This window comes from Ursus americanus, chromosome 35 (assembly GCF_024610735.1).
Source record: "Ursus americanus isolate L20-20 chromosome 35, mUrsAme1.1.p, whole genome shotgun sequence".
Taxonomy (NCBI): Eukaryota; Metazoa; Chordata; class Mammalia; order Carnivora; family Ursidae; genus Ursus; species Ursus americanus.
Window position 1 is genome coordinate 23,386,227 of NC_142161.1, and position 20,864 is coordinate 23,407,090.

The window sequence follows — 20,864 nt, forward strand, 5'->3', positions numbered from 1 at the left end:
TAGTCAAAGTACTGTGTTCCAAAGTTACTCAGGTTAGTTCTATTTTTTCCCTTCAATGTAGTTATGCTTTTTTTTTTTAATTTGGGATATAGTTACATCATAATTTCTCTGTTACTTGAGGTTTTATTTTCCTAGTGTTTTAAATTTTATTTTTTTGAGTATGTAAAACAACATGATTCAATGTCAAAACTACATATAATAAATATTCAGAAAAGAGTCATCACCCTCTCCACAATCCCTTCCACTCTGTTCCCACTTAACCCTTGTATGTAATTAATCCATTAGTTCCTGATTCATCCCTCTTGAATTCCTTTTTGAAAAAATTAGAAAAATATGAAACATTTTAAGAATTTGTATGTCATCCTTGCAGAGAGGTTATAATAATCTTTTTTGTATCATTTCAGTTTTAGTATATATGCTGACAAAGCAAGCATTACTGGCTTTATTTTATTGCCTTGTGATAGCAGTGGATATAAGAAAGTGATAATTAGGTTTTTGGAGGTTTGGCATTGTTGGATCCCCAAATTGGCCTACTGGGCTTTAGTCTTACCTTTTCCAATGTCTTACCTGTTTACACTATCAGCATTAATTGTGGTCTTATATTCTAGGATGGCTTAAACTGAGAAGCTTCCCCTCAACAGTGCTTTCCCTTCTTAGCCTTGGAAGAATCTGCTATTATGAATAGGCTATTCAGTATGAACGGACATAAGATTTTACTTTTTCCTTCATATCTCTTTAATTTTTTTCTGATAATATTCTGCTGCCTGTTTTACTTCCTTTATTTAATTTTTTTTTAAATATTTTATTTATTTATTTGACAAAGAGAGACAGCGAGAGAGGGAACACAAGCAAGGGCAATGTGAGAGGGAGAAGCAGGCTTCCTGCCGAGCAGGGAGCCCGATGTGGGGCTCAATCCCAGGACCCTGGGATCATGGCCTGAGCAGAAGGCAGCCACTTAATGACTGAGCCACCCAGGCGCCCCTCTTTTACTTCCTTTAAATTGATTTCTTGTCATTTACTTAGGTTCTGCTTTGTAACTGGCCATTTTTTTTTTTAACAAGTAGGGCTTAAGGAACTGGCTTTAATCAGCTGCTATGTTTATGCTGGAATGTTTTTTAAAGGTTCTGAAAATCTCCTACTGATTCTCAATACTTTTAAATTTAATTTTGGAATTTGTTTCAAATTAGTTTGATAGGGAAGACTTGGAAAGAGTTCTAAAATATCTGAAGTAAGTGATCTATTTCTTTAAACTTTCTTTTATTCCTGATATCATACATCGTGTTTATTGGAGTCCCAGCCAGCCCTCTTTGAACAATTTTTGACCTATTAATGGAGAAGCTAGAAACCTAAGTTCATGAAGATCTGGTAGCCTGGATTATAAAAGCTCCCAGAAGAAAGGTCTAGAGTTCGGGCGTCCAGGTGGAGGATTTCCTAGCTAACACCTATGAGGGGCAGAACAAGGTCAGTCTATGTCAAGTTTTAGCATCTGCTGGCTATAAACAAAGATCTTATAAAGTATCTTCCTTTAATTGTGTGTGTGGGTGTGTGTATATTGTGTGCTTTGAATAGAATGACATGTCATAGAAAGGCGGTGTGGTATAGTGTAGTTTTTTACTATGACCCCCATCAACAAATATTTTTGCTTATATTTCCTCAATGCATATATATTTATGTATAAGTCATACACTTGTTTACTATACTCATATAATTTATAAGTCATAAAGCAAAAATAAGAATTAAAATTATATATAATATATAGCATAGAATTTATACTATACATTTCTATTTATAACATATATAAATAGACCTTTTAATAATTTCTTTTCATGCTAGTAAATGATCTTGTATACTTCTTGGGTACATAGACCCCACTTTGGAAGACACAGCTGTGAAGAAAATCACACAGAATTTAGCAGATCTGGGCTCTAATTTTGAACTTACAGTTATTGACATAGTAATCCAAGGACATTTACCCATTACGTGTACACTTTACTCTCCTCCTTTGTAAAGAGGATCAAATGAAATGATATATGTAAACTTTCTAGTATATCACTTCGTATAAAATATTTTCAACAAATTTTAATAGAATCTGAACAGTATTTCATGTTTTTCTTCTCAAGAGCTATGATCAGGGAATACATTTAGATATAAATGCTAATGAAGAGTGAAGGAATTTTATTATGATCATTTATATTTTTTGATGAGGGAAGCAAGAGTTTGCCCAATGGAAAAAGTTGTCTGGAAATTTCAGTATGCTCCCTTTTTACCTGGTCACATTTATGATTTCTCAGCAATAAGTCAAATTCACTTCCTGTATTTGTAAATAAAAAAAAATATTTATTGAATCCTTGGCATTATTCAGACTCTGTGCAAGGAGACAGAATGGTTGAGAAGATGGGCATGTAGACTGTTATTTACTTGAGATTTTGTGTGTTTTGTTTTTATTTGATTGATTTTCTTCAACTGAGTTTAATATTTAAGTTATACAAACCATGAGTTCGACATGATTTGCAGGAGAAAGTATGGACTTTGAAGTTAAATATTCCATCTGTGTGATTTGTAAACCATGCAATTTCAAGCAATATTCCTGAACTTTATCTCCCATATCTGAAAAATGAAGATCATTATTTTCATTGTTGGATTGTCGTGTGAATTAAATGATAATGTTTATGAAAAACTCGCACAGTTCAAGGCAAGTGAAGTTATATTCAACAGATATTAGTTATATTTAGAAAACATTTTGAAAGATCCATGTTAACCATAAAAATAAATATCTACATCCCATTTCTAGAAGAGATGCCATTTAATTCATTAAGTAAACCGTTAAGTATTAGGTTTCTGCTTGGTGTCAGAAACCAACGTGATGAGACCAACAGAGAATGGAACATTATTATTGGAATGCCAAGGTGTTGATTATAGTAAAAAGCAGGAAGGCCATAGGCACGTGGACCAGGTGATGCCAAATTATCAGCATTACCAAATTATCTGATTCTGGCTTCTACTTCACTCAATCCTTTGCCTTACTGTTTTCTCTCTTCAGAGTGACTTTTTTTTTTCTTTCTGTACAATCTACATGATGTGCTGTAAATCGCTGCCACACAGTCTTGTGTTTGTATATTACAAATCCAGCCGGGCAAAGGACTAATTATCCTTCTATCTTAATTATAACGTCTTTAGGGAGAAAGATGGTTTGAGTCTTCTTGGGTTCCTTCTCTACCACTCAACTAGTCATCTGTGGACACATGGAGAGAGTCATACAGCAGAAATTACTCTGCTAGGTCTTTACCTCTCTGGAATGATTGTGGTGAGGAGGGTTGTGGCAAAGAGAGCAATTCTAAGAAGAGTGGTTCTGTAGGTGTGGTCTTGAGACCACTGGTGTCCCTTTTAAGTGGTTTGTTGGGTCAAGATGACAGACATTGGTGAGGAAGAGGAGAAAGGGGAACCCTCCTACACTGTAGGTGGGAATGCAAGCTGGTGCAGCCACTCTAGAAAACAGTATGGAGGTTCCTCAAAAAGTTGAAAAAAGAGATACCCTATAACCCAGCAATTGCACTACTGGGTATTTAACCCAAAGAAACAAATGTAATGATCTGAGGGTACAGCTGTACCCCAATGTTTATAGCAGCAGTGTCCCCAATAGCCCAACTATGTAAAGAGCCCAGATGCCCAGATGTCCACTGACAGATGAATAAAGAAGATGTGAGATGAGCTCAAACACGCGCGCGCGCGCACACACACACACACACACACACACACACACACACACACTGGAATATTATGCAGCCATCAAAAAATGAAATCTTGCCATTTGCAACAGCGTGGATGGAACTAGAGGGTATTATGCTAAGCGAAATAAGTCAATCAGAAAAAGACAATTATCATATAATCTCACTGATATGTGGGGTTTGAGAAACAAGGCAGAGGATCATAGGGGAAGAGAGGAAAAAATGAAACAAGACAAAACCAGAGAGGGAGACAAACCATAACAGACTCTTAACCTCAGGAAACAAACTGAGGGTTGCTGGAGTGGAGGGGTGTGGGAGGGATGGGGTGGCTGGGTGATGGACATTGGGGAGGGTATGTGCTATGGTGAGTGCTTGAATTGTGTAAGACTGATGAATCACAGACCTGTACCCCTGAAACAAATAATACATTATATATTAATAATAAAAAAATAAAAATTAAACAAACCTGTATTCATGATACTACTAATACAGTTTTTCTTTTTCACTTTTTTTCTTTTATGGATATATACATGAATTCTTCTGAGGCTATGTGACATGTAACAGATTGAATGCAGACGCAGATATGAGATTTCAGCTATCTTACATTAGGCCAATATTAAAGAAATTTTGCAAAAATGTAAAACAATGGTACTATTCTCAGTAATTATTTTTTTTGTTTTTGGAATATAAGTTGCTGTTTACTTTTTAAAAAAAAATTATTAATGTTAGCACATAATGACTATTATTTCATTTTTTTATTGAGATATAATTAACATATAACATTATGTTAGTTACAAGTGTTCATTCTAATGGAATGAATCTGTAGATTGCTTTGGGTAGTTGAACATTTTAACAATATTAATTCTTCCAATCCATGAGTGTGGAATATCTTTCCATTTATTTCTGTCTTTCTCAATTTTTTTCATTAATTATCAATTAATGTATAGGTCTTTATTAATGTATAGGTCTTTCATATCCTTTGTTAGATTTATTCCTGGGTATTCTACTCTTTTTGAAGCAGTTGTAAATGGGATCTATATATATATATATTTAAATTTCTCATTCTGATAGTTTGTTAGTAGTATACAGAAATGCAACTGATTTTTGCATATTGATTTTGTGTCCTGCAACTTTACTGAATTAATTTTTTGTTCTGACAGCATCTTGATCGAGTCTTTAGGACTTTCTGTATATAATATCATTACTTCTTCCCTTCTAGTTTTAATATCTTTTATTTCTTTTTATTGTTTAAATTGTCCAGCCAGAATTTTCAGAACTATGTTGAATAAAATTGGTGAGGGGAGGTCGGTGGGGGATGAGCTAAATGGGTGATGGGTATTAAGGAGGGTACTTGTTGTGATAAGCATGTAAGCGATGAATCACTAAATTCTACTCCTGAAACCAATACTAAACTATATGTTAACTAACTAGAATTTAAATAAAAACTTGAAACAAACAAACAAAACATGGTGAGAGTAGGCATCCTTGTTTTGTTTCTGATTTTGAGAAAAAGCTTTCAGCTTTTCAGTGTTGGGTATGCTGTTATCCGTAAGCTTGTCATGTATGGCCTTTACTATTTTGAGGTATGTTTTCTTCATATTCACTTTGTTGAGCTTTTTTAAAAAAGTATAAATAGATGTTGAATTTTGTCAAAAGCCTTTTCTACATATATTGAGATGATCATATGATTTTTTTAATAAAGGTTTTATTTATTTACCTATTTTAGGGAGAAAGAGCGTGAACAAGCTGGGGAGGAAGGAAAGGGAGGGGCAGAGGGAGAGGGACAAGCAGACTCCTCCATTGAGCACGGAGCCAATTTCGGGACCCTGAGATCATGACCTGAGCCAAAATCAAGAGTTGAATGCTCAACTGATTGAGACACCTGGGGAACCCCAAGATGATTATATTATTTTTATCCTCTATTTTGTTAATGTGGCATATCACATTGATTGAATTGTGGATATTGACATATCTTTGCATCCTTGGAATAAATCCCACTTGGTCATGATGTATGATCCTTTTAATACATTATTGAATTTAGTTTGCTAGTATTTTATTGAGTATTTTTGCATTTATGTTTATCAGGGATATTGGCCTGTAGTTTTCTTTTCTTGTGATGTCCTTGTTTGATTCTAGTATCAGGATAATGTTGACCTTTTAAATTGCAGCTCTGTTTTTCAGAATACAAAAGACAATATATATTATTCAAATCTACCTAGTTAATTGTTATTTTTATCAATGAAGATTGTCCATTTGATCTATCATGGACTAAGAAAGGTGAATTGAAGCTTGCTGTTAATATGTTGCTCTCAATTTTTTCTTTGTGTACTTGTCACTTTTGCTTTATGTAAGCTGATACTATTTTATTTGATACGCAAATATTTTTAAGTTACATTCATTGCAAATTGTGTTCTTTCAGAATAATACCATCTTTTAAAATTTCATTTAAGTCTTTTTTGCTCTGAATTAAATCTTGTTTAATACTAAATTATTTGCATTTACCTTGCATAGCCTTTTATTTTCTGACATTCCAAAATACTTTTTTGAAATATGTCTTATATATAACAAAATTTTTTGTCTTTCCTGATTTTTTGAAAATACTTTTCTTTTAATAGATAAACTTAGTCTTTTGCATTTATAATTATAGGAAATGTGTTTAGTATTACATCTGTCTTTTTTTATAGTTTTATAATCTATATATCTTAGCCTTAATTTTTGAGATGCTCTTTCATGATCAGATCTGCATTTTCTTTATTTTGAGGGTGTGTTTATTTTTTAAATTGAAAGATTTATCTTTTTGTTATGTTAGTTTCCTTAAAACCACACTTTGATATAATTCTTTCAATTCTGTTTTTTAGATAGTTTCTATTGATTTCTAACTTTGATCAATGAGATTAATCTATTTTTTGCCATCCCCTTCCTTTCTCTGTCACCATATTTGTATATGTTAATAACTCATACTTATTTTATCAGCTTTAAATTGTATATTTGATCCTAGGCACAAATAACATAAATCATATTTTTATTTACCTTTCATCTTGATATATTTTTCTTAAACTTGTACTCTATTTCCTTTATTGTTTTTTTTTTTAATAATGATTTTTTATTATATTATGTTAGTCACCATACAGTACATCCCCGGTTTTCGATGTAAAGCTCGATGATTCATTAGTTGCGTATAACACCCAGTGCACCATGCAATATGTGCCCTCCTTACTACCCATCACCGGTCTATCCCATTCCCCCACCCCCCTCCCCTCTGTAGCCCTCAGTTTGTTTCTCATAGTCCATAGTCTCTCATGTTTCATTCCCCCTTCTGATTACCCCCCCTTTCTTTATCCCTTTCTTCCCCTACTGATCATTCTAGTTCTTATGTTCCATAGATGAGAGAAATCATATGATAGTTGTCTTTCTCTGCTTGACTTATTTCACTAAGCATTATCTCCTCCAGTGCCGTCCATGTTGTAGCAAATGTTGAGAACTCATTCTTTCTGATTGCTGAGTAATATTCCATTGTATATATGGACCACAACTTCTTAATCCAGTCATCTGTTGCAGGGCATCTCGGCTCCTTCCACGATTTAGCTATTGTGGACATTGCTGCTATGAACATTGGGGTGCATATGGCCCTTCTCTTCACTACGTCTGTATCTTTGGGGTAAACACCCAGTAGTGCAATGGCTGGATCATAGGGTAGCTCAATTTTTAACTTTTTAAGGGACCTCCACACGGTTTTCCAGAGTGGCTGTACCAACTTGCATTCCCACCAACAATGTAGGAGGGATCCCCTTTCTCCACATCCTCTCCAACAATTGTTGTTTCTTGCCTTGTCTATTTTTGCCATTCTAACTGGCGTAAGGTGGTATCTCAGTGTGGTTTTGATTTGAATTTCCTTGATGGCTAATGATTTCGAACATTTTTTCATGTGTCTGTTAGCCATTTGTATGTCTTCATTGGAAAAGTGTCTGTTCATATCTTCTGCCCATTTTATGATTTGTTTATTTGTTTCTCGTGTATTGAGTTTGAGAAGTTCTTTGTAGATCTTGGATACCAGTCCTTTATCTGTAGTGTCATTTGCAAATATATTCTCCCATTCCGTGGGCTGCCTCTTAGTTTTTCTGACTGTTTCCTTGGATGTGCAGAAACTTTTAATCTTGATGAAGTCCCATAAATTCATTTTATCTTTTGTTTCTCTTGCCTTTGGGGATGTGTCATGAAAAAGGTTGCTTTGGCCGATGTCATAGAGGTTGCTGCCTATGTTCTCCTCTAGAATTTTGATGGATTCCTGTCTCACATCGAGGTCTTTCATCCATTTGGAGTTTATTTTTGTGTATGGTGTGAGATAGTGGTCAAGTTTCATTCTTTTGCATGTAGCTGTCCAGTTTTCCCAGCACCATTTATTGAAGAGACTGTCTTTTTCCCACCGGATGTGTTTTCCTGCTTTATCAAATATTAGTTGCCCAAAGAGCTGAGGGTCCATTTCTGGGCTCTCTATTCTGTTCCATTGGTCTATGTGTCTGTTTTTGTGCCAGTACCATGCTGTCTTTGTGATCACAGCTTTGTAGTACAGCATTGTGATGCCCCCAGCTTTGTTTTTCCTTTTCAACAGTTCCTTGGAGATTCGGGGTCTTTTCTGGTTCCATACAAATTTAAGGACTATTTGTTCCAGTTCTTTGAAAAACGTTCTCGGTATTTTGATTGGGATAGCATTGAAAGTGTAGATTGCTCTGGGTAGCATGGACATTTTAACTATGTTAATTCTTCCGATCCATGAGCATGGAATATCTTTCCATCTTTTTATGTCTTCCTCAATGTCTTTCAAGAGTGATTTATAGTTTCTAGAATAAAGGTCCTTTACGTCTCTGGTTAAGTTAATTCCAAGGTAACGTATGGTTTTTGGTGCTATTGTAAATGGGATGGATTCCCTAATTTCTCTCTTCGTTCTCGTTATTCGTGTACAGAAATGCAACTGATTTCTGAGCATTGATTTTGTATCCCGCCACGTTACTGAATTGCTCTATAACTTCTAATAGTTTGGGAGTGGCTTCTTTTGGGTTTTCCATATAGAGTATCATGTCGTCTGCAAAGAGAGACATTTTGACTTCTTCTTTGCCGATTTGAATACCTTTGATCCCTTTTTGTTGTCTGATTGCTGTTGCAAGGACTTCTAGTACTATGTTGAATAATAGTGGCGAGAGTGGGCATCCTTGTCGTGTTCCTGATCTTAAGGGAAAGGCTTCCAGCTTTTCCCCATTGAGAATAATATTTGCAGTAGGCTTTTCATAGATGGCTTTTATGAGATTGAGAAATGTACCTTCTATTCCTACACTCTGAAGGGTTTTAATCAGGAAAGGATGCTGTATTTTGTCAAATGCTTTTTCGGCATCGATTGAGAGGATCATATGGTTCTTGAGTCTTTTCTTGTTGATATGATGTATCACGCTGATTGATTTGCGAATATTGAACCACGCTTGCATCCCAGGTATGAATCCCACTTGATCGTGGTGGATAATCCTTTTAATGAACTGTTGGATTCTATTAGCAAGTATCTTGTTGAGGATTTTGGCGTCCATATTCATTAGGGAAATCGGTCTGTAATTCTCCTTTTTGAGGGGGTCTTTGCCTGGTTTGGGGATCAAGGTAATATTGGCCTCATAGAATGAGTTTGGTAGCTTTCCTTCTGTTTCTATTTTTTGAAATAGCTTTAGGAGAATAGGTATTATTTCTTCTTTGAATGTTTGGTAGAATTCCCCAGGAAAACCGTCCGGGCTTGGAGTTTTGTTATTTGGAAGGTTGTTTATCACTGACTCAATTTCTTCATAATTAATTGGCCTGTTTAAGAAATCAATTTCTTCCTGTTTCAATCTTGGTAGTTTATAGGTTTCCAGGAAGGATTCCATCTCTTCCAGATTGCTTAGTTTATTGGCATATAGCTGTTGATAAAAATTTCTAATAATCCTTCCAATTTCAATGGTGTTCGTCGTGACCTCTCCTTTTTCATTCATAATTTTAATAATCTGGGTCCTTTCTCTTTTCTTTTGGATAAGTCTTGCCAGTGGTCTGTCAATTTTATTGATTCTCTCCAAGAACCAGCTTCTAGTCCTGTTGATCTGCTCTACTGTACTTCTGGTTTCTGCTTGATTGATTTCAGCTTTAATTTTGGTCAACTGCTTCCTCGTGCGTGGATTAGGCCTGTCCCTCTGTTGCTGTTCCAGCTTCTTGAGGTGAGAATATAAAAACTGCATTTTAGATTTTTCTATTCTTTTGAATGAGGCTTGGATGGCTATATATTTCCCCCTTAGGACTGCCTTTGCAGTATCCCATACGTTTTGGACTGTTGTATTTTCATTCTCATTGGTCTCCATAAATTGTTTAATTTGATTTTTGATTTCCTGGTTTATCGAGTCATTCCTGAGCAGGATGGTTCTTAGTCTCCAAGTGTTTGAGTTTCTTCCAAATTTTTCCTTGTGGTTGAGTTCCAATTTCAGAGCGTTGTGGTCTGAGAATATGCAGGGGATAATTTCAATCTTTTGGTATCGGCTGAGACCTGTTTTGTGTCCCAGAACATGGTCTATTCTTGAAAATGTTCCATGGGCATTAGAATAGAATGAGTATTCTTTGGTTCTGGGGTGTAGTGTTCTATATATATCTAAGAGGTCCAACTCGTCGAGTATGGCATTCAAAGCCTTTGATTCTTTGCTTAGTTTTTGCCAGGGTGTTCTGTCTATTTCTGAGAGTGGAGTGTTGAGGTCCCCTACTATTAATGTATTTTTATCTATATGTCTCTTTATTCTGGTTAAGAGTTGGCTTGTGTATCTTGCTGCTCCCCTGTTGGGGGCATATATATTTATAATTGTCATATCCACTTGTTGAATACTTCTTTTAAGAATAATATAGTGCCCTTCTGCATCTCTAACTATAGTCTGTAGTTTAAAATCCAATTTATCTGATATGAGAATTGCTACCCCAGCTTTCTTTTGAGGTCCATTTGCGTGAAAGATGGTACTCCATCCCCTTACTCTCAGTCTGAATGCATCTTTGGGTTCGAAATGAGTCTCTTGTAGACAGCAAATGGATGGGTCATTTCTTTTTATCCAATCTGCAACCCTGTGGCGTTTGAAGCAAGAATTTAAACCATTAATGTTCAGGCTGAGTACTGAGAGATATGCTTTTAATTCTGCCATGTTGTCAGTAAAGTCTTTGTTTGTATTGGCTGTGTCTTTCTGTTTTGTATCACTCTTGGGGCCTTTTTACTTTTATAGAACCCCCCGTAATACCTCCTGTAGGGCTGGTTTCGTGGTTACGAAATTGGCTAGTGACTGTCGATTCTGAAATGTCTTTATTTCTCCATCAATTCTGAATGACAGCCTTGCTGGATAAAGGATCCTTGGCTGCATGTTTTTCTCTGAAAGAGCTTTAAAAATGCTCCCCCAACCCTTTCTCTCATTCCAGGTCTGTGTAGACAGGTCTGACGTAATTCTGATGCCTTTGCCTTGGTACGTGAGAAATTTCTTTGCCCTGGCCGCTTTCAATACTGTATCCTTGGATCTCATATTTGCGAATTGCACTATGACGTGACGTGGTGTAGGTCTGTCATGGTTGAGCTTGGGAGGGGTCCTCTCTGCCTCTTGGACACGAATTTTTGTTTCCCTTGCTAGATTAGGGAAGTTTTCAGCTACAATTTGTTCAAATATCTCTTCTAGGCCTCTGTTTTTCTCCACCCCCTCGGGGATGCCGATGATTCTAACATTGGATCGTTTCGTTGAGTCAGTAATCTCCCGTAGCCAACATTCGTGGGCGTGGATTTTTTTAAGACCATCTTCTATTTTTATTTTTTCCTCTATTAACCCATCCTCCAATTCACTAACCCTTTCCTCCGCTTCCGTGACCCTGGCCGTCAGAGCCTCTAGTTTTGCCTGCATTTGGCTCATAGAATTTTTAATTTCTGTCAAATTCGCTCTCATTTCCGCCCTTAGGGATTCTATATTCTCAGTAATATTTTCCTGAATACTTTTTTCAAGTCTACTCATTATCTTGACCATTGTTACTCTGAATTCCATTTCTGATAATTTGGTTACATCCATATCCGTTACTTCTGTGGCAGAGGCCACTGACTCACTGTCTTTTCTTTGCTGGGGGGGGCTTCTCCTTCTTGTCATTCTGATGAAGAGAGGTTGCGGGGTTTCCAGAGCCCAAAATTATTGACTGGGTCCCAGGCCGTGCCCCTTGTTTTATAGGGATCTTAGAGATGTGGGCTTCTTCTTTAAAGATTTTATTTATTTACTTATCTGAGAGAGGGAGACATACAGTCAGCAAGAACGAAGCAGAAGCAGGGGAGTGAGAGAGGAAGAAGCAGGCTCCCAGCGGAGGAGCCCGATGAGGGACTCCTTTCCGGAACGCTGGGATCACGCCCTAAGCCGAAGACAGGCACCCAACGACAGCGCCACCCAGGCGCCTCGGGTTGTGGGCTTCTTGATTTTTCAGCCTGCCTTCTGGGGGAGGGGCCTGCTGCGCCGATACTCAGGCAACCCTGTTTGGTTAGAGTCTCCGTGTCCCCTGCGAGGGAGGATGGGGATGGGCGCTCTCTGGGCCGGTATTTCCAGGCTTTTGTTCTCTGGCGGCTTTCCCTGGCGGCCGGCTATGCCTCTTCTGAGGGTCAGAGCAGCAGAGGCTGCATTGTCGCAGAACAGAGGGATTGCGGCCCGTTCTCCACTGATGTTCTGGCCACTTTAACTCTATTACTGTTGGTGCTGCTCAACCCTGCAGCGTCCCGGGATGTGCGCCCCACACCCGGCGTCCCTGCCCTCACTTCCAGGGCCGGCGCGTCTCTGTCCTTTGTGTTTCTAATGCCGCCAGCCACCGGCCGCCCCGCAGGCTCCCGGGTCTCCCGGTCTCAGTCTATGCCCGGTGAGCACACCTCGATTCCGGAGTTTGTGAGAAGCCTGGTGGCGCGAGCACCCGGTTCAGGGTCTCAGTCTGCTGTTTCGCGGGTGCCGACCGCGAGTCCGCCCGCTCCCCCGTGCAGGTGGCCCGCCAGCCGCCAGCCGCCCCGCGCGCGCTCCGGGAGTTCCCGGTCTCAGTCTGGATCCCCTGAGCACACCGGGATTCCGGTGTTCCGGGAGATGCCTGGTGGCGCGCGTTCACGGCTCACCGGTCTCAGTCCGCTCTCTCGCGGGTGCCCTCTGTGAGTCCGCCCGCTCCCCTGTGCAGGTGGCTGCCCTTTCCCGGCGCCCAAACGCGGCGGCTCCCTCCCCCTTCCGTTTATCTTCCGTGCACGGTTTACAGCTCCCCTCTTCGTACCTCAATACTCAGCGCTGGAGATGTTCATTTGTAGAGATCCAGATGCATCATCCTGTGTCTCAGGCTGGTTCCGTGGTTATTTAGGCTGGTCTGGTACCTATCCAGCTCGACTCAGGGGACCGGCTGAAAAAGGGGTCCCCTACTCCTCCGCCATCTTAACTCCTCTCTATTTCCTTTATTGTTATTTAGGCATATTTATGATTATAACCACATTTATTATAACCACATTTGGTTATAATTTTTATTTGCTCCAGGGAAACATTTTTCTCATGAGTAACTTTTTTAGTTTTTTCCCCTCTTCTATTATTTTTCTCATGTACTGTCTTTGTAAATATCTATGCTGCGTCCTTTCTGACTGCTCATCTTGGAATAAGTGAAGTTCTTCCCAGACCAGCTACTTACAGGGTATTTATGTAGGGAATATGTCAAAGCTGGGTTGTAGGCTCATAGGAACTTTCTCTGTTGCCTAGGGATTTGTATGTGGGTTATTTTGTCCTTGAGGTTTTTCCAACCAAAGGGGACACAAAGCTGTGGGGCTATTAATACTGTTTCTTTTTTCCCTTAAGGCTCACCAACTGATAAATTCCTGCAAAAGTGTCTTGTTTATGTGTTTCCTTTCCTAGAACTGTCTGTTTGTTCTCAAAACCAAATTGCTTCCGTGAAAACTCATCCTGCCAGTCTATTCAGCCTTTCCATTTTTGGAAATAAGGGATTTTAGTTTTTAGCTGAAAAAAAGAGTCTTTAATCTTGAATATCTTGATTTTCTGAGATCAACACCAGGTATTCATTGTTATGAACTCCTATATAATCCTTAATGCTGTTAATATTTAATCTATGTTTTGATTTGTGAATTTTAGTTGTCTTTGATTTTCATTGAATATCAATATTCATTTCTATTTCTTATTTTTCTTGTTTCCTTTAAGTAACTTGTAAGAGGTGAAGAAAGAAGTTCTAAATTTATCCTGCTTTTTGAAATTGGAAGGTTCTCAAACTGTCTTATAAATGAGCTGGTTCTGTTTACAACCTTTGTTGAAGATCAACTTTTGTAGCACATTTTCTCCTGGCCATAACTGGTTGGATATGGAACAAACTATCCCAAGGAAAACTAATCAGTTAGAATGGGTTGAACCAATCAGACTTTCAAAGAATTTGAACTAAGACTTTGCAGTTAGTTTGTCACAGGCACTTGAGATGAAAGGTCATAGAAATTCAGCTGAGGTAGCCATACTGAGCTATAACTTGGATAAGTAAGTTGAAAGAGGGGAAGAATGGAACATAGGTGTAGAACAAAGTGGAGACGCCATGAAAAAGAGAAGCACAGATCAGAGAAACCCTGTGATTTCTAAGAGATAGAAAAAGCATCTTATCTCTAGTCCCTTTTCTGTTCCCATGAGCCTTGGCTACAGTATATCTTATTCTTCAATTCTGTGAGATTTCTGCTTTTCTACTATACCACACTTGATATAGGTAGTAGTTTCGGTATGTCTTTACTTCCTGCAAACAAAAAATACAAGTAAAAAAGAGAGGTTCAAACATAGGACTGATAGCAATAAAATTAGACATGCTAAAATTAAATGGTATCATATATACTGGAGTAATAGTTCACATAATGGAAATTTTTGCACCATACACAAATTCTTGGAAATGCCTGTCTGTATGTTGAGGAATATTTTTATAAAGAGTTGAGGCAAGTCATACATAGTCTATTTTAATATGAGTTCATCCCAGAGAGGGCATGTTGATTTGGTGTGAGACAGTAAGTTAATTAGTGCAGTAAATTAATATAGCACACAAGTGACAATACTGTATCCAAAGCAATTTATTGGTGTTAATTTCTTCATTTGCAAATGTACAAAGTTCACCTGTTGAAATGGATATTTTAATATATACTATAAATTGTTTCTGAACTTGCACATTTTAAGAAAATTATCTGTAGTTTAGTTAAATTTGTGTGAGAGTGCTGGAGAGGACCTTACTCTCTTAACCCTGCATAATTGAGTATTTGTGTTTTATATATAGGGGAATAGGCACTGCTAGGGCCATAGGCAGAACTATGAAGGATTTCCTGTCTTCTGCTGTCTTCAGACTTCCTTTTCGTTGCCTTTTCTTTACTGTGGAGCTTACTTTCCTTTCCCTGTCTTACATGTTCAGGACCCAGGCTCTTTCTACTTCTGAAGCTACTCTTTGTATAGGATCTGAAACCTGATCATACTAAGATTTAAGGAACTGATAAAAAATTTTTATTCTCGAGGCACCTGGGCATCACAGCGGTTAAGTGTCTGCCTTCGGCTCAGGGCGTGATCCCGGCATTATGGGATTGAGCCCCACATCAGGCTCCTCAGCTATGAGCCTGCTTCTTCCTCTCCCACTCCCCCTGCTTGTGTTCCCTCTCTCGCTGGCTGTCTCTGTCTCTGTCGAATAAATATATAAAATCTTTTAAAAAATTTTATTCTCAACTGTAGTATTAATAACATGTCTGATATTTATTTAGCATTTTATACCTTAGAAAACACTTTTATATACTCTATATCATTTAAACACCAATACAACTCTGTAAGTAGATGATATCTCAAATGTATGAATGATGAAACCAAGACTCAGATACTAAAATAGGGCTTTAAATTTAGGTCTCTAAACTCTGGTTTAAGATAAAACAACAAAAAAAGTAACCTAATAAAATGAGTCTTCAAATGTATAATTTCTGGTGTCACTTGTCTACAGTGAACTTGCTTTCTCTGTTCAAAGTGGTCACAGCTCACGGACAGTAACAGGAACTGATAGATCACCAGGTTGAAGGCATGAAAATCCAATGTAAAGAGGACAAGGAGGATCTCATTTAAATTAGGGAAAAATAACTTTCTGTACTTCAGTAATCTCTGAAGACTATTTCAAAGTGTTGTGTAATGATTAAGACAATGAAGCCTGGTAGAAAGAGGATGGACTTTGGAATCCTGCAGACATGGGATTTGAACCCAATTCCAGATCTGCCACTTACCAGGTATGTTACTTTGGGCACAGACACTGATGTCTTTGAGCCTCAATTTCTATATAATTGGAGCTATTAATACTTGTTTCATAGGACTATTGTGAAAGTTCATTGAAAAACATGTGAAATTAAAAGGATACAGTCATTTATTGAGCACAAACCAAATGTTCTTTTAATTTGTACCAAGAACTATGGGATAGGTACTATTATTGTGAAAATTTAACAGGTGAAGAAACTAAACATAAAGAAGTTTATCAATCTGACCAGAGTCACACAGCTAGTAATCTGTGGAACCAGTGTTCATACTCAAGTCCACCTGATTCTGACACTTGTGCTGCACAGTACATAGTACTTAATATTTGGTACCTTTCTTATAATGATCAGCATTTGTAATGATGGCTGGGGTGGGCATTTGTTGTTTCGGTCTGTCCAGAAATATTTTCCCCGTCTTCTGTTAATAGCATTTCCCTTCTGTTGGGAAACTAGTTCTCAGCCACTTCTCAGCAGATGGACATGTCACCACCCAGTGTGGGGTAGGCATGTGACTCCAGTAAAGCCAACCAGAACGCTCCCTTGTGGGGGTGCATGGTTGGCTCAGTTGGTTAAGTGTCTGCCTTCAGTTCAGGTCATGATCTCAGGGTCCTGGGATTGGACCCCGAGTTGGGCTCTTTGCTTAGTGGGGATCCTGCTTCTCCCTCTCCCTCTGCCTGCTGCTCCCCCTTGCTTGTGCTTGTTCTCCCTCTCTCTCTCTTTTTCTCTCTGCCAAATATATAAATAAAATCTTAAAAAAAAAAAAGAATGCTTCCTTGTGTTATGCACAGGGAGTGAGAGGTCTTCTAGTTCCTTTGGGATAGCTGATAGTGTAAGCCACTTTATTCTTCCTCCACAGTCTTGGAGGAAGTCATCTCAAATAAGAGAAATGAGGTCAGGCAGAAACTAAATGAGGAATGCAGAAAAAGTCTTGATAGAGAAAAAAAATTTCTGAATCAAGACTTTGCATAGTCCAGTGGGCCAATACAACTGCCTCATTTGCATGGACTAATTTGAGTTGGATTTCTGTTATTTACAATTGGAAGTAATAGAGTATAAAATGTCATCGGTTATTTCTTTTAGAAATCTGGGGGTCGGGGGAACAGTGTTCTTTATTGTAGTGAGTTTACTATAGGGATTTAAAAGAATATAATTTTGTGCTTAAAGAAGAAAACATTAATTGTATGAAAATTTTCAGTTATAATTTCTCAGAAAGGCTGAAAAATGAAGTACCATTTTAAGGATTTCTGAAAAAATATGACATAGTAGGTAGTGATAGTCATGATTCACTATTTATTAGATTTATCTAAAACACAAAGGAGAATAATTTTTGACTGAGTAATTTGACACCTTTATAAAAATATATATTATTTTCATTGCTTCTGCTTACAAAGCTCTTCACTCAAATACTCAAACACCTCCTTATGCTTCATTCAAGTATCTGCTCCACATCACCGTGAGGTTCTCCCTGACTCTACTCTCTAAACAGTTCCTTATTTACTTTTTACCCTTTTCCTGACTTATTTTTTATTTCATGGATTATATAACTACCTGACACTGTACTTTTCATTTATTTGTTTATTACTACTTCCCACACTAGAATATAAGCTCCATAGGACAAGGATTTTTTCTCAACACTATGGAATGAATGCATCTTTTTATGTAGAACATTTGGTATGGACTTAAGTATGGGGAAAAAAAAGAAAAAAAAATACCAAAAACAGGCTGGCCGATTTGCTTTGATCAAGCCTATATCCTTCCCCTCCTGGGGACTTGCCAAGTCCATATTTCTCAGTCTACCTTGCAATTGGGTGTGGTCTTATGATAAAGTAGGATATGAGCAGAAGTGAAGTACACCACTCCAGGCCTAGTCCATAAAATCTGCCACACATAGGGTTATCATTATCTCAATGTGTGTAGGACACTTATGGGTTACACTTGTTGTTGTCAAGTGGTGTTTCTACTCTCTAAAATATCTCAGTTTTGGCAATTTTAGAGACACTATAACTATGCATGACACTCTAGGCCTTTCCCTCTTCTGTAGCACATTGCAGATAAGCCCTGTGACTCTGAAAGCCACACATTACAGATTGCATAGCCACAAGAAGGAAGGACACTGTATCCTTAAGTCACCACTTGGGAGAAAGCTGCCCATCTGGTCACTGGTCACCTTGGGTTTTGAGCAAGAAAAAATTTTATTTTATTTTATTTCTGTTATACATATTTGAATTTGAAATTTATAGCAATTAGCCTACCCTACCTAATATAGGAATCTAAAAGTCAAATTGTTAATATTCAGAATATATGTAGATGCTTATTTTTAACTGATACAAATGCAATTTCACTTTCCAATTATAAATTACTATTGATCCTTGAACAATGCAGGGGTTAGGTAAAAAATAGTAAAAAAATCCATATGTAACTTTTGTCTCCCCAAAAACCTAACTACTACTAGCCTGTGTTGACTGGATGCCTTACTGATAATGAAACAGTTGATTAACACAATTTTGTGTGTTATATATATTATATACTGTATTCTTACAATTAAGTAACCTAGAGAAAAGAAAATGTTATGAAGAAAACCATGAGTAATGTAAAAAAAATCTGCATATATCACACTATTTAAACCTGTGCTGTTCAAGGGCCGACTGTATTTTAAAAGGCTTACTGAATCAGATCAGGTATAATATTCCAATATTTTATGATTTGTTTTATAACGTCAGTGTTGTTAGTAAAAATCAACTCAGAGTCGTAATAAATTGAGCATAGGCTTCCTGTTCCCACAGGGATGGTTAATCTGGCTATTCTACTGTGGAACATTCCATGTGCATGTAGGAAAATACTATACGACTGGTTGGAATAATTTGATTACTGTATGTTCACCAACTGGAAAGTCTAGTCATAATATCCTTTTTGTCTTCATTTTGTCCCTTGATAAGCAATTCATGAAGCTAATCAAGCTGAATCAAATCTTTCTGGAAGGCAGAAGTCTTGCAAACTGTCTCTGACACCATCTGCTGCACAGAGAAAGGAAATATGGTGTACTAATTGGTATGTTACGAAATAGCCAAGGGACTGAATTGTGGTGGTTTTGGAGTCAGTGGATTTCTGTGAGATCTCAAATTCTGACAGATGCTAGAGAGTGTGCAGTGTCTGGCCCTAGAAGTATGTAGAGAACTTCTTTCCTGAAGCTTGACTTGCCTCTCTCTGCCTTTGTGGTCATCCAGGCAAAAGAACAAAAGTAGATTTCTTTTGGGTAGTTATATACATCTCAAATTTTAAACTAAACAAATACACATTCACTGAAACCATATCCAAAGAATACAGAATTGCATATTGAAGTATTTTCTGGTTCTTTGCAGACAGTCACTATGAAAAATTATTTGTTTTGGTCTTTGCGTTCAATTTTGAAGATTTTCACAAAAGTCCGGTGACATTTGTTCTTTGTTCATCTTTGGGAATGTTATTGAATATTGCTTGGGAGCTCTGTGTGGGAAAGCAGGTCCTCTTGACAAATGAGTTTAACCACAGGGTGATTGCATATGACAAGCTGGAATTTTCACTTTGGCAACCTCCAGTATCAATACCTGGAGAATGTTTCCCTCCTGAAGTCATTTGGGCCCTTGCCTAAAGAGTGTAATTCTGTATATCAGCCTTCTTAAAATTGGACTAGAGGAATGGAGTCAGGGTCTTAGCATTCAATATGCAGATTTCTCCTGAATCCCCAGATTCCAATCTTGAGACACAACCCCTCTTTCAAGCCAAATGTTCTTGAGGTCCTGAGTTTAGATCCTCTCAGTTTAATTTATTCAGGGTAAACCTTCCATCTCTGAGGTGATGTTGGGCATTCTGACTGTGGGGTAGCTTTTGGGCTGTGTAGGGAGAGGCGGAGTTCTGACACTTTGAATTTTCCTCTCGTGCCTCATCCTTACCTTCTATGGTATCCTGTGGGTCTATGACCCTTCAAGTGGAGTGGAATAAGGAGTTTGCTCCCAAGTTTCTCTGAAAAATCATGTTTTGTGGACTGAAGAAATTACAAATTGTTTCACATGATGTAACCAATATGGGAAAACATATAAACAAAAAACCAAAAAAAAAAAAAAGTGGCTAAAGTGTAACCTTCATCATGTACTAGTGACACACTTATTAATATTAACCTCTGACTGTCAAGTGTGTATTTTAAAGAAATATTTTCACTTAATGATGATAGCCAGTATTTGGGTATTTTGCTGTTGCCCATGTTATGTTGCTCCTTCTTCAGGAGAAATGTTCTTTAAGTTGATTTGAGTACAAAATTGTATAACACATGACACTTTGCTAATGAATTTATATCTGGCTCAGGTTTTTCTTATGGTGACAGTTATTAGAAGAAGGTAAAACTTTAATGGTATATTATTCTCAGCAAAATATTAGAATATTGTTTGGGAACTTGTTATTACTAGAACAACAAAATGATCCCTTTAATAGACTATAAAATTGGTTTGATAGTATAGAGTTTCCATAAGAGTAGGGTGAGTTTGCACACCACACTGACACTCTATCTAAATCAGCACACATCCAGCAGGAGATGTAAGCAGACACTGGAAAATTCTCATTTGAACCAGAGTTATAGACAAGTTATATTTCTTGTGCATATTAGTAATATGTATTATCCATTCTAAAAACAACAGAAATATCATATAATTTATAGAAGGAAGATGGATCAATATATTTTGTATTCTACTAAATCTTTGAGCAAGCTTAAACAATTTAATTTTTTTCTCTTCTAAAAATTTATTATTGAAGTGTAGTCGACATACAATATTATATTAGTTTCAGGCATA

The 20,864-nt window shown here is 37.5% G+C and overlaps 1 long non-coding RNA gene and 1 other non-coding gene across 2 annotated transcripts in view; one reads left to right on the forward strand and one right to left on the reverse strand.

Annotated features, from left to right (window-relative positions):
- The window catches only part of LOC148107131 (uncharacterized), a 431,471-nt gene that overhangs the window by 306,681 nt on the left and 103,926 nt on the right, over positions 1–20,864 (forward strand). The gene's annotated exons all lie outside the window — the stretch shown is intronic.
- Positions 328–434, reverse strand: LOC123794295 (U6 spliceosomal RNA). Its single transcript, XR_006780174.1, has one exon. It is a non-coding gene; the product is annotated as a U6 spliceosomal RNA (small nuclear RNA).